The 14,929-nt window shown below is 39.8% G+C and overlaps 1 pseudogene; it reads right to left on the reverse strand.

Moving 5' to 3' along the window:
* Positions 1-8,697: 8,697 nt before the first annotated feature.
* LOC149847790 (pentatricopeptide repeat-containing protein At2g03880, mitochondrial pseudogene) lies at positions 8,698-10,772 on the reverse strand (annotated as a pseudogene).
* Between the last annotated feature and the right edge of the window lie 4,157 nt (positions 10,773-14,929).

The raw sequence follows: 14,929 nt of genomic DNA on the forward strand, positions 1-14,929 counted from the left end.
CAATAGGACAATCATTACCAATTCCCATGAAGTAGATTTCTTTTTATATTAGGCATAACCTGTTAATTAGTCAACAATAAACTATCACTCAGCAAAAAGCTGGTGAGGTTTAGGACTCGAGGATTTTTTTTAGACTGCAAAGAGTACAAGTTCCAAATACAACAAATCAGGGTAGGCAATGGGTGGGAGTGATCCTGGTCTGACTCATTTTTTGCATCTGCTGGATCCTGTAGTTTGTATCTAACAGGATCATGACATGGATATATTTTTTGGGCATAGTTACTCATATCTAAGTCCAGGTAAGGCCTATTGAACAAAGAGCTGAATCCACTAACTTTTATTGAAAAATTTCACCTTATTTAGTAGGTCACACAACCGAGATTGAACCAGTGAGCTCAGAGGCACGCGTAAGAGTGCGGTCTTTCAAGCGATAGTTGCCCCACTTAGGATCAAGTACTTGGTGCAATGAGTACTCGTGCAACTATGCTCTCAGGATACAATTGAGCTTTTGCCTACTTGCAAAAAATCGGTCCACGCCCTGGACTGAGTGAGATAGATAACCTCGACATGAATCACTTTGAACAACCTCTTGACAAGGATATGAAGATCTAGATTCTAATTGGATATTGATCCTAGGTATAGATATGGATCCCAATTGCAACTGGATATGGATCTGAACTTCAACTAAATATGGATCGGAACTATAGCTGGATCTAAATTTGAACATCAACTGGATCAAGATCCGAACTATAACTGAATCTAGATATGAATAGCAACTAAATCAGGATCCGAACTGTAATAGGATCAGGATCTGATTTGCAACTGGATCTAAATCTTGAGTAGCTTCTGGTTTCCAACCTTTATAGTCATCATTTGTAGAACTATCGCATGAAACTTGTTGAAAAAATTTACCTTACTTAGTGGGTCAGACAACTCAGATTGAACCAGTGAGCTCGGAGGCTTGCATAAATGGGCTATCTTTCAAGAGATAGTTCTCCCACTTAAGATCAAGTTCTCGATGCAATGGGTATTCATGCAACTATGCTCCCAGGATACAACCGAGCTTTTGCCTACTCACGAAAAGTCGGTTCACACCCTACACTAGGTTAGACTGATAACTATTAAAGTTAAGATTCGATTTTTGGACAATTAAGACTATTAAAGTTTTATGCAAAAACGTTAGGCATGGTCTTAGATCCGTACCAAGTATTAAAAAGATAAGTCAAATCCAAAGTCCAAAGTCCAAAGTCAAAAGTCAAGAAAAAAGTGATGCATAAGCCCAAGATCTAATGCACTTGGCGGTCAAGAGTCAGGAGTCAAGAATAAAGTGATGCACAAGCCCAAGATCTAATGCTCTTGCCGATCAAAAGTTAAGAATCAAGAATAAAATGATGTACAAGCTCAAGGTCTAATGCCTTTGTCCGTCAAGAGTCAAGAATAAAGTGATGCACAAGCCCAAGATCTAGTGCTCTCGTCGATCATAAGTCAAGAGTCAAGAATAAAGTGATGCACAAGCCTAAGATCTAGTGCCCTTGCCCGTCAAGAGTCAAGTGATGCACAAGCCAAAGATCTAATGTCCTTCCCTTTAAGGCACCAATCCTCTATATAAGGACAAGAGTTTTCTCAAAAGCCTTCAATGTGGAACTAAACTTTTGGCGAGAACTCATTACCCACAAACCTAGGAGAAAATAAAAAATAGAGAGAAAACTTAAAAATTGTTTTGAGTCAAATGCCAACAACTTTTGTACATATGTGCTCTTTAACGAAAAGAATTGATCATGCTAAAGAACCTTAAGATGCATTTGTCCACTTAGATCTTATTCTTGATATCTAAGGATTAGAGACGTGAGTATCTCTAAACCAACCCCAGTGTTGGATGAGAGCGTATATGTAAGCCCCAAAATTGGTGCCATAGTGTCTCACAATAGGAACCCCAAGAGACACCAACGTACATTAGTTTGTAAACTGTGGGAATTAGCATTAACGGGGGCTCCGCTTGTCTGGCAGGAGCAGTTAGTGCATCACCTTGTGTTGGGAGGTTGCAAGTTGGAACCCCAAATGGTATGGTTATATAACTGGTAGGGGTCTGCCTAACCCCAGCTTTCTCTGTCCAAAAAAAAGAAAAAAAAAACTATGGGAATTAGCAGAGGTCTTATGCGAAGCCATAACTCTCATGTTAAGTGTTAAAAACTTGGCGACTACCAAAGGCTCGCATATATGCCATAAAGTTGGACAACACGTCTCCCTCTCTCTCTCTGAACGAGTTTTTTTTGCTTTTAACAATGATGCAGATGGCACTCATTTTTAGCACAATACCATAACTTACCACAAACTAAAAAATATAACAAAACATGATCAATTTACTGTTTTCTTGACAATTTTGTTCTTTTGCTTGCTCGAAATCATGGGGTCTGATTTTTTCAGGCGACAACTTACATAGCACTTGATTTTTTCGAGTGACAACTTAGATACGTGGTTCGACTAAGGTGCCTATTTTTTCAGGTGAAAAAAGGGTAAAACCGTCAAGAAAAAAATCAATTGAATAGATGTCATATTCTTTCGGTCCCAGCCAAAACATGGAATGGTACCAGCAGTGAGGGATATTTATACATCTCTGTCGATTTTGTTTTTGGAACAGACGAGACGACATTGTGAGATCATAAAAATATTTCATGGACCAATGTGTCGGTGAAAAATATTGCTAAAGCGTCTTCTTTATGGGGAATGTGGTCTAAACACGAAAACCACTCAAATACAATGGAAGACCTCTTTTTAGAGACTTTATAAAGATAATTTTATTGGCAAGCATGGAGGTTAAAAAGTGTTTGAAGTTAGGCATATGACGCACGATTTGGCTTTAGGTACAGGCTTGACTGAAAGGTGCCCACTATCATAGTCCACTCACTTTCTAAGGTTAGCCTAGTCCAGGTCAAGACGAATATGGCAGGCAGTACGATTGTTGCCGGCCACAGTTGTCCGGGTTACATTCGATCACGTTAAGCTTCATTTCTTTAAGCTGATCAGGATTAGACCAATTCAATTAAGACTGGACCACAGTCATTTTGAGTAGGTGCAGGAATCCTTGCAGTTCCAAGAGCCCGTCTTTTGTTTGATTTGGTTTAAGCCTCATTTAAGTTGCATTTATTTGCCAATAGAAATACCACATATATTGTTGGACCATTGATATGGACGTATCACTGGAGGAAGCAGATCAGGTCATGCTGAAAATGAGCGTTTTTGCTCATGCTGACATCGTGGCCATCCGATTTGCATTTTAAAAAGCTCAAAAGTTAACAAAACCACGTGGCATTCATCCAAAATGCAAACAGACGGCCACGATGTCCGCATGAGCAAAAACGCTCATTCTCAGCATGACCTGATCTGCTTCCATCACTGGAGACATATCCACTCTAGTTCAGTTCTTTTGCAGAAAGAATTGTTGACAACTGGTCCAGGACAAACTTGTGCTAAGGCAACCTTGTCTTGAACAAGCTGTCCTTAACCAGATTTTTATCGTGTTTGAGTTGACAGGAAAATTTGTCCCAAACAAATAAATCTTTGTTCAAGTTGGCAGGACAACTTGTACTGGACAATGTAAGTCGTAAGGGAACATGCTCCCCTCTTCAAATCATGCATTGTCCTCGGCGCCATCTGTTTCGTGATAAGCTCTGACTATAGCCCGCACGTTGGTTGTTTATTCGGAATGCAGGCTCCCACGTTGGTTTCATGTTTTCTCCCACTGCACCAAGTATTTCTTCGCCTCCCCCAAGTAGTTGACCTTGTGGCGAAGGATCTAACTGAGGTGCTTTTCGGCCCGTTGTGTTGTCAGGGCCCTCTGCATGATGGGAGCGTGTTGTGGCACACTGTGTTCCGGGTCTCCATCATCCGGATGGAACTGCTTGAGGTTGCACACGTGAAACACTGGGTGCACCTTGAAGTCTGGGGGCAACTCAAACTTGTATGCTAGATTGTCCACCTTCTTTGTGATGGTGAATGGTCCTTTATACTTTCTGAGCAGTCTGCGGTGTCGCCCGTGGAAGATGCATGTACGACAAGGATATAGCTTCACCAACACTTGGTCTCCAACTTGGAACCCCGCGGGTCGACGATGCTTATCTGCCCACTTCTTTATTCTCTTTGCCGCCTTGTATAAGAATGTCTTCGCCAACTAATTCTGCTTGTGTCAGTCGCGAACAAACTGACAGGCGAAGGATGGCATTCCCTTTTCTTGTACGGCAAGAGTGTGCGGGGTTAGTGGCTTCTGCCTCGTGGCTATCTCAAACGGGTTGTGGCCTGAAGACTCGCTCTTTTGCAGATTATAACAAAATTGTGCTACATCAAGGAGCTTCACCCAATTTTTCTGATTGGCACTAACAAAGTGCCTAAGGTACTGCTCAAGTATCGTGTTGATGTGCTATGTCTACCCATCTGTCTGTGGATGGAAGCTTGTTGAAAATAGCAAATCAAAGCCAAGTAGCCAAAATACTTCATGCCAGAACTTGCCCATGAAGCGAGCATCGCGATCACTCATAATGCTCTTTGGTATGCCCCAATGCTTCACCATATATTTTACGAATAACTCTGTAGTCTTCTCTGCAGGGCACTCCTTAGAAGCTGGGATGAAGGTGACATACTTTGAGAAATGATCCACCACAACCAAAATAGAACTGGGGCCCTCTATATTTGGCAGACTAACAATAAAGTCCATGGAGATGCTATCCCAAAGACGTTCTGGAATTGGTAGAGGCTTAAGGAGATTGGCAGCCTTCTGGTTTATCCCCTTATCTTGTTGGCAGATGAGGCATGTCCACACATACCCCTCAACGTCGTCTCTCATCTGTGGCCAATAGTAGTCGTGCTCAAGGAGTGCTAAGGTCCGCTTTTAACCAGGATGGTCGGCCCATAGTGTATCATGGCACTCCTTAAGTAGTTCTCGACGAAGGCTTCCCCATCGCGGTACGAAGATGTGTCCCCCTTTTGTTACGAGGAAGCCATCATGTAGCCAAAAGCACCAAGTCTTCCCTGCCTGCGCTAGAGAAACAAGGTGTTGTGCAGTTGGATTCTGCTGCATACCTTCACGGATGCAGCTCAGCAATGCGCCCTCCAAGTGCACTTCAGAAGGCTCCGCGCGTGCAACTGCCAGTTCGTCCTTACGGCTCAGAGCATCTGCCACAACATTGGTCTTTCCAACCTTGTACTTAAAGGCAAAGTCAAACTCAGTCAAAAACATCTGCCATCGGGCTTGTTTAGGCGTCAACTTCTTCTACGTCTAAAAATAGCTCATGGTCACATTGTCCGTCTTGACGACGAACTCAACGCCCAAGAGGTAGTGCCGCCAGATCCTGAGCCAATACAAAATGGCAGTCATCTCACGTTCATGCACTGTGCAACGCCTCTCTGCATCTTTCAACTTGCGGCTTTCATATGCGATCGGATGGTCATCTTGCATAATAACTCTGGCAATGGCAAAGTCTGAGGCATCTGTGTGGACTTTAAAGGGTCTTGAATGATCAGGCAGTCGCAGCACCGACTCTCACTAAGGCTTTCTTCAAGCTATCGAAGGTATCTTGGCACGCTCTTATCCAGAGTCATACCTGATTCTTCTTTAACAAAATTGTGAGAGGTGCAGCAATAAGGGAATAGCCTTTGATGAAACGCTGATAATTGTTTGCCAAACCGAGGAATAACCACAATTCTGGCACTTTGCTTGGCGGAACACATTCCTGGATAGCCCTTATCTTCTGTCCATCCATACACAGCACACCATGCCCCACAACGTAGCCAAGGAAGCTGATCTCCTTCTATCCGAAGAGACACTTCTCTCGTTTGACATAGAGGTCATTCTCCTTCAGCACTTGAAACATTGTTCGCAAGTGCCCGACATGTTCCTCCATGTTGCTGTTGTAGATCACGATATCATCTAGGTAGACTACCACGAACTTGTCTAAGGGTAGAAGATCTGGTTTATTAAATTCGTTAATGTGGCTGAAGCATTTGTCAACCCGAATGACATTACTAGAAATTCGTAAGCACCATAGCAGGTGACGCAAGTTATCTTCGGCTCATCACCTTCAACAATCCTCACCTGCCAGTAACCCGATCGCAGATCTAGCTTAGAAAAGATACGGGTACTACCTAGCTGATCGAATAAGTCCGCTATCAGTGGCAATAAGTACTTATTCTTTACTGTGACCTTGTTTAAAGCACGGTAATCCGCACATAACCATTTGGAGCTATCATGTTTCATCTGAAAAAGGACTGGGGCACCAAATGGGGCTTTTGATGGACGAACAATGCTTACGTCCAACATCTCGTCTAGCTTTCTGCGTAGCTTCTTTAGCTCAGTTGGCCCCATACGGTATGGAACCATTGCGGGAAGCTTTGCTCCCGGGGTCAACTCAATCTTGTGGTTGACCTCACATCTTGGTGGAAGATGCTTCGGCAATTTCGGAGGCATCACCCCTCGAAACTTCTCTAATAGTGGGGCTAGAGTCGGCGGCATTGCTGCTTCTACCTTTCTTTCTTCTGTGCGCACTGCAACTAAGAATGTTTGCTCCCCATGCTTGACACCTTTCTTCAGCTGCATTGCCGATAACATTGAAGACTTGCCTTTCTGCGTAAGGCACTGCATTGTGTGGGACAGGTCTGACCCCCATGATCGTCAACGTGTTGTACTTTGGCAGCATCATAACATTCTGACTTCGCAGAAACTCCATACCCACAATCACCTTGAAATCGTCTAGGGGCACCACAGAGAAGTTGGCTTTGCCGACCCAACTCCCCACTTGAGCAGCCACATCTTTTGCTTCGCCAAGGATGGGCTTGGCCTTAGAGTTTACTGTCTTGATGGTCCTTTGCTTTGACCCAGGCTTCAAGCCCAACTGTTCTGCCTTTTCTTGCGAGACAAAGTTATGTGTGGCCCCGGAGTCTATCATTGCTGAAGTAGACTTTCCATTCATAATGACTTTCAAGTATATAAGTTCCTTACTGACCTGCATGTTCTTAGTCGTGCAACTTCTAGCCACGTTAATCAATCGCATGGCCGCCATCCTTGGTTGCATTGCTTCAGTGTCACTGCATTCAGTATTGCAGCATTGGCTTGCTCGTCATCCTTTATGAGGCACTTTGGGCACTGCTTGGCGATATGTCTATCACCACAGAACCAACATGTTGCAACCGCACCCTTGTTGTTGTTGTTGTTATGCTTTGTGAAGTTCTATTTCTTTTCTGATTAATGGTGTATCGATGTCTCACCTTTATCATTGTATTGCTCATCCTTCTTGCTTCCGTGGTGAGGCTTTTTCTCAACTTTAGTTGATGGGGTGAAAGGCTTGCGTTGAGTGTCAACTAAGCGCTCGGCCGCCACATATGCATCTTTCAAAATATGGGGGTTGCTCCTTTCCACTTCAGACTGTGCCCATGGCTGAAGTCCCACAATGAACCAGTTGAGCATATCATCTTCTGGCATGTTAGGTATCTCCAGCATAAACTTTTGAAATGTTCTAACATAGTCTTACAACAAACCAGAGTGTTTGAGCTCACAAACCATCTGGTATGCCTGCCTATGTGCATTTCTTGGCATGAAATAGTTGTGTAGCTCCATTTTGAAGTCGTCAAAGGTGTCTATCACACATTGACTCTTCTCCTTGTCGTTACGCTTCTGCCTCGACCAAGCGATAGCATCTTCATCAAGTAAGGTCATTGCAGCCTTAATCCTCAGATCTTCAAGGGTTACATTTTGGATATCCAAGTAGTCTTTTACTTGGAACAAGAAGTTCTCAATGGCCTTGCTGTCACGAGAACCATTAAATTTCGTGGGTCTTGGCACATCAATCCTTGATGACCTCTCACCATTTTTGCCATTTAAAGTCACCTTCCACTGCAACGTACGATTTTTCAACTGAAGCTCTCCTACTTCAGTCTGCAAGTCGGCCACTCTAGTCGTCAACGAAGTGACCTGCCCCATTAGTAAGTTTACCTGCTCTTGTAGGCTTGCCACCACATCATTTAGTCCACTGAATGATTCACATGCGCGTGAAATCGCTTACTCGTGCGAAGTCACATCTTCCACCAGCTTGTTAATAGTTGCAGCCAACTCTTCTTGGCCCCGAGGTGAACCCATCTCCTCAGTTTCGGCAACTGCCTTGCCTTTGGTGTTGCGCAAGTTTTGATAAGGCACCATGATATCTTGCTCACAAATCTCAGCTTGTCGGTGTGTCTGTCGACACCGACTCCGGAATCCCTTCACCAGCACGAGAACAAGCTCTGGTACCACTTGTCATGGGCCTATTTTCTTCAATGGGTCAGCACGACGCGACGATCCTTCCTCACCACTGCAAGCCTACTTATCAGCTCGCTTGTCGATCGCGAAAGTTTGTAATCAGAGAGCAAGAGAAAATAGAGGGAGAAAAATTATAATCAAAAGAAGCAATCACAACGAGGGTGAACAAAAGAAAGCTCAATGCATTTAATTAATTCACAATTTTGCCCGCAGGCTATTATAGTTCAAGTATACGGGCTTCCCCTTCGGGGTATTGATTCACCTAAACTGGGCAGCTTACATCAGACTCAACAAAAGCAAAACAAACTCTAAGCGCAACTGTACAATGTAAGTCGTAAGGGAACAAACATATTCATGTATATTAGTTCTATATATCCAATCCTCTATAAATATGCATATTGTGCCCAATCAATTAACTACCAATAGTCCCCACAAGAGCAAGAACCACTTTTGAAATGGTGAAAGCGATTTGTATCTCTCATTACTATGTCCCTGCCAATTGCTTTACTTAGGAACATGAAAGTTGTATGGCAATCCCCACAAGTCCGAAGGTTCGTCATGATCCGAATGGTATCCCCACTTGGAACATTCATTATTGCAAACACCATGGCAACTTTCTCACTGTGGTAAGAGAGATCCTTCTCTTTAGTCTCTTCATCCAGATTATGCAACACAAACTCAGTATCAGGAACATAACCCATCCCTCTAATCTGCTCCATTAATATCTCAAGTTTCTCATATATCACTTTTGCCTGAGGATGTGACCTATCTTCAGCATTGAATGCATGCACTCTGTTCTTCACCTCCACCCAGCTGCATCCAGCTACCTTCCTTAGGCCTTTGTCCAGCATTATCCTTTTCAGTTTTGCTCGATCATCCCATTCACCATGAACAGCATACATGTTGGAAAGTAGAATGTATGTTGAATGCTCTTCTGGCTCTAATTCTAGTAAGAACTTGGCAGCCTATGTCACATGGACTCGGCAAACTGGGTGCCACACCCGTGTCGATGCGATGCGGGTGTGGGTGTGGCACTCGGTGCAGTCAACCTGACCCTGGGTGTGTTGACCGCACCCAGGGTCATTTATGTTCAATTTTTGGACTTTATATATATATATATATATATATATATATATATATATATATATATATATATATATATATATATATTTGCCGCACCCTCGCACCCAAGTTTTTTGAAATTGCCGCACCCCGCACCCGCACCCATGTGACATAGTTGGCAGCATATTTGGCCAAATCCATGCCTCGATGCACCCTGCATGCACCAAGCAGAGTCCTCCACACCATTGCATTAGGTTTAAATGGCATAGAATCAATAACCATTTTTGCTCTGTTGAGCGGACCAGCACCACCAAAAAGATCAACTGCACAGGCAAAGTGTTCCATTCTAGGCTGAATGCCATATATAGTATCCATAGACCTGAGGTAGTATGATCCTTCTTCAACTAAACCAACATGACTACATGAAGACAGAATACCAACAAAGGTGATGTGATCTGGCTTTACACGTGCTTCTTGCATTAATTCAAAGAGATGCAGATTTACACAGTCCATGTTGTGCATAAGCAAATATAATTGAATTCCATGCAACTGAACCCTTTTTGAAGCTTCGTCAAATGCCTTGACAATTGAAACGTGAATCTGTTTTCCCCATTGTAAAGTTGCTACGTTAGCACAACATCGAAGCACACTAGAGAATGTGTATTGGTCAAGCTTGACACTATGAAACAACATTTGGGAATAAAATCTCATAGCTTCCTCAGCAAACCCACTTTGAGAATACCCTGATACAATTGAATTCCATGAGACACTATCTTTGCAATGCATCTTATTAAACATTTTAAGAGCATCATCCGTGTAATCAAATTTGACATACATGGCTATCAACGCATTTGAAACCGGAATTGGCTCCTCTAAACCAACTTTTATTGCTAACCCATGGCAGGTTTTTACCTTGCCCAGCATGCTCAAATCTGCAACCTGCACCTGCACTTATTATGCTAGTGTAGGTATACACGTCTGGTTTGACATCGTGGTATTACATTTCCATAAAAAGTCCCAAGGCCTCGGTACCTTGATCATTGCACACGTAACCTGCAAGAATGGCATTCCAAGTCACCAGGTCTTGGATCTCTATTTCATTGAAGACCAATCTGACATCTTGAATTGACTCACACTCAGAATATGCAGTTATTGCAGAATTCCCCACAACAACATCAAAAGTAAGTCCATGTTTCACAATCTTCACATGGATTTGTTTCACTACCATAAGTAATTCAGGATCACCCAGTGATGAAAGAACGCTTGCAAGTGTAGCTTGATCTGGAATCATTTCTTCATGCTCCATCTGGTTAAAGATCTGCTGAGCTCTTTCTCCTTCATAATTCTGAACATAACCATAAATCATGGTGTTCCATGAAACCGAATTTTGTTCCGGCATCAACTTGAACACCACTTCTGCATCCCCCATCCTTCCACATTTTGCATACTTATTTTACATTCAATCATTTATTAAATTATCATATATATATATATATATATATATATATATATATTATGAGCGACAAGGCAAACAGAATGATTGTACCTACCACGTGCATCAGTTCTACTGGTTCCAAGCACACCAGTGATTTCTGGAGGATGCAAATGACATGTTTGATTATATGCATTTCCAAAAATTCTTGAAGATCACACCATAAAAAATCAGTCACCCCCTTATAGAGGTTGTTGTGCAATTATGGAATGTAATAGCAACGCATTTCAGTTCAGAGATATTTAGATGACCATCGCATTTGAAGACGTGACACAAATCACCAGATTTAGGTGTCATGGAGAACTAGTGAGTGAATATCGATGGGGAGACACATGTGTGATATTTATTTGGGAGTGAAGGATGATGCGTTCCTAGGGAAAAGGTTGAAGTTATCATGGCTGAGGAATCATTTGATCCCAACAAAACAAGGAGAATGAAGAAGAAACTATCATGTATTGGAGGGAAGGTCGGTACCAGAAATATCTTAGATAAGAAACTGAGAGCATTCTTGATCTAATTCATTGATACATGTATATTCATCGATAATGGTGGAGAGTCGATCCATAGTTCATATATTGAATTGGTGAGAGACTTGAATCACATTGAGCAATACATATGGAGAGTTGCCGCACTTGCACACCACTATGTATGAGTAAGGACTTGAAGAATAAACATCACTGACATATTGGTGTTGTTGGAGGTAGTTATTTCATCATTTATACCTAAATTATTGATTTAAATTAAAATATTATTTAACATTTTATGTAATATTTTGTGTATTAATATGTGTTAATCCTTGTATGAATGCTTACAAGTTTAGATATGAGAGAACATATCTATTGAAAGGCCTCTAAGATGACACATTCTCTCTAAATTTTTGTGTTGTAATGTGAAGTCGGTCAAGCAACAAATAAGAGATTTATCGAAGAGCGTCTGGTTATCATATGAACAATGCTCATTACTTAAAAATTATTGTGAACAATGACTAAGGCAAATGTAATTTTTTTTATAATATTTCATACTTATTTATAAGTAATACAATATAGGACTAACCATAGATGAATATTCGTTATGTAGATAAAGTGGTGCCCCTACGAAGAAAGCAGAAGAAGGAGAATCAAGATGTGGTTGTGTAAACAAAGACCATCATGAGAATGAATATTTGGTTGCACAATATGAATGAAATTGAGTGTCAAATGACCAACAAAATTGTTTGATAATTTGGCTATGTTCAACAACTAATTGGTCACCATTGCGCAATTAGCAAAACTGGTTCGCTGACAATAAAGGATAGGACAAATGATTACCTTATCATATTCTTCTCTGAACTTGAAAACAAGCGTGATGGCAGTGAAGATATCAACTTGTCATCCATGGTACTTGCCGACAATGACAAGGATGTAGTTGCTTAATCCTAGCATTTTGCTAATAATCCTTGCAAAAAAGAGGGCCATTGAAGAGGAGGATGAATATGGGATGATGAGTTAAAAACACAGAAGGATTGCATGTGAAGCAGATGCAGAGTTTACCCTTGCACAGAACAAAAATCGTGTGTTGAAGGATATGCTTATTGTAAATGAGTCGATTATATGAAATCAAATTGAGCTTATCAATAACTATGCTAAGGTCATCGAGGAGCTATGAGTGTGTCCGAGGCATCTACAACCGTGAACATTGTTTTGTAATTGTAAATCATTGCAATTAAGTAAACAATGCTTTATAAATGTCTGTAAATGCAAATGTTTATTGAATTATAATAGAAAATGTCTGCTAAATGTTAGAGTTACAGAGGGTTGAATAAAGAAATATATAGCTGTGTATGTATTATGCTTTAAATGTTATGTTTCTTGTAGGGCTTTAAATGTAAATGTTGGAGTTATGGAGGTTCATTGTTTAATGAATAAAGTGAATGTGAAGTATGGTTTAAAATTAATGACAAATATGATTTAGAATAAATGAATGTCATAATTGATTCATATTGAATGCAAAAAATGAATTGTTAAATGTCAAGATTTTATGATTTTATGAACATAAAGAATTTTGGGACTTTCGTAAAAAATAATTTGCGAACAATGATGATTATGCTAATTTTTTATGTTTTTTACATGTCCTTTACAAACATACAAAATTTGCAAAATATTAAACCTGAAATATTCAAATAACAATGACAAAACTCATGATTTATATCCTTAAAGTTTGACAAATTTAAACTCATTAAACATGAAAATTTTAATTAGCTATAAGTTTTGGACCAGTTAAATATGAAATATTTAAAGAACAAATTTAAACTCATAATTTATATCCTTAAAGTTTAACAATTCATAAATTATAATATTAATCAACAAATAGTCCACATAGTTGCCCACAAATCCAAATCATCCACCACTACATCATCCATCTTTGTAGCATTCATTTCCACTGTATCTGTCTTTGCAACCTCCACCTTTTTAGTATTTGTTATTTTCTGCTGAGATATTTTTTGTTCTTTGTCTTAGCATTCTTTTTCATTTTCTTATAGAATAAGATCAAATGATTTATACAGTTTGTGTCATAATTCTAAAAAAAAGGTTATTAGTAAAAACTAATATAGCTTAACTCTCATAAACATCAGAGACAAAGACAAATAAATATATACCTTGGATGATGGTCAATTCCTTGTTTTTGCCCAAATACGACATTTATAAAAAGATAAATATACCATTATCATACCTATAACAATCATATTCCAAATAAACATGTACAAAACATTAATTAAATTAACAAACCTATAAACAAAATAACTACTCATGTTTTTTTACTGAGGAATATCATCCACAAGTAAGCCCATCAACTCGGAGTAACAATTGTAGTCCATCCATGTTCTAGAAAATTTAGTCTGCAATAAAACATTGAACGCTTTTGCCTAAGTATCTTCATAAAATTCATACTCTTTCAACTTATTTTGGCTTTCCTCACCAATCTTTACAAGTATCTTGGGCACCACAATTGCTTTCTTGCTTGGGGATAGGGGTTTGAACGACTTTTTGCTGTGATATTTTCGGTATGGTTTTATAATTATTCATCTCGAACTACCTATGATATACATACAAGACATAAGATGTTGAAGCGATTCATTAAAAAAACTACATAGATATAAAGAATAAATTCATTAAACAACTCCTAATAAAAACAAATTTTGCAAACCATCCTTCCACCCGTTATTTATGCTTCTGCAAACCATCAATACAGATTTACAAATAATGACAAATACATGTGATTTTAACCTAATTATGCTAATTTTCTATGTTTTGCAAAAGCTAATATTTTTTAAGACAACTAAAAATCTTCAACTACGATTATTAGCCAGACGATAGTAGTTTAACAAATACTAAGGTCATCATTAATTACATACTCAGAAAACAAATAAGCATTACACCAACAAACTCAACCCTAGCCCCATTATACCAACACAAAAACACTGAAAATTAAATAAAGAACAAGCAAACACACATAAATTATCTACAACACACACACACACACACACACACACACACACACATATCCCTAAACATAATAAATCCTAAATGTTAAATCATATGAAAAATATTAAATAAAACACAAGAGAAACAAACAACCATACATAAATATGCATGGGCCTAGATAATGCTCATTTCTACAAAAAAAAAGAAGTTCAGAATGAAAATAAAATAACACACACACACACACACACACACACACACACACACACACACACACACACACATATATATATATATAGAGAGAGAGACGTAGTTGTGCAACCCTTAGGTGCGCAACTACCAATGGGATGTGTGTGGCCTTCCATCAAAAGGCGTGATGGATGACCATAGTCAAAAAAATGCAAAAGGGGCAAAAACATAAATTTATGCATTTTTGCCTCTTTAGCAACAATTTTTTACTATCGCTAAATACAATTTTACTAATGATGCCTACATCCTTACGTGAGCGTTCAACGAAGGTCGAAAATCATCGCTAAGGGCAAAAATGTATAATTTCACATTTTCCCCTTTTTTTGCAGTTTTTTGGGTGTCAGTTCATCATGCCCTGTGATTGCATCCAATGTCGTTCCACTGTAC

Source organism: Nuphar pumila, chromosome 1, assembly GCF_984573655.1.
Source record: "Nuphar pumila chromosome 1, dmNupPumi1.hap1.1, whole genome shotgun sequence".
NCBI lineage: Eukaryota > Viridiplantae > Streptophyta > Magnoliopsida > Nymphaeales > Nymphaeaceae > Nuphar > Nuphar pumila.